Source organism: Morone saxatilis, unplaced genomic scaffold, assembly GCF_004916995.1.
Source record: "Morone saxatilis isolate NCDOM2014 unplaced genomic scaffold, NCSU_SB_2.0 Contig12, whole genome shotgun sequence".
Taxonomy (NCBI): Eukaryota; Metazoa; Chordata; class Actinopteri; family Moronidae; genus Morone; species Morone saxatilis.
Window position 1 is genome coordinate 6,985,332 of NW_023339674.1, and position 251 is coordinate 6,985,582.

Below are 251 nucleotides of genomic sequence, written 5' to 3' on the forward strand. Positions count from 1 at the left end.
CTCTCTCTCTCTCTCTTTGACCAAAAGAATAAATGTGTTAATTAGGCTATAGAACAAAAATAAAAGCTGAGTTTCTCTACTGTGCTTAAGGCTGTGTGTATATTTACCAGTCCAATTCTGTCTAAAATGTACTGTAAATAGTTTACAACACTTGCCAGACTCAACATGTGGCTGATGATATATTCACTCCTTTCTTGTTTTTGGCCAAAATCTGGAGATTGCAGGATTTAAGTAGGTTAATTAAATGGATG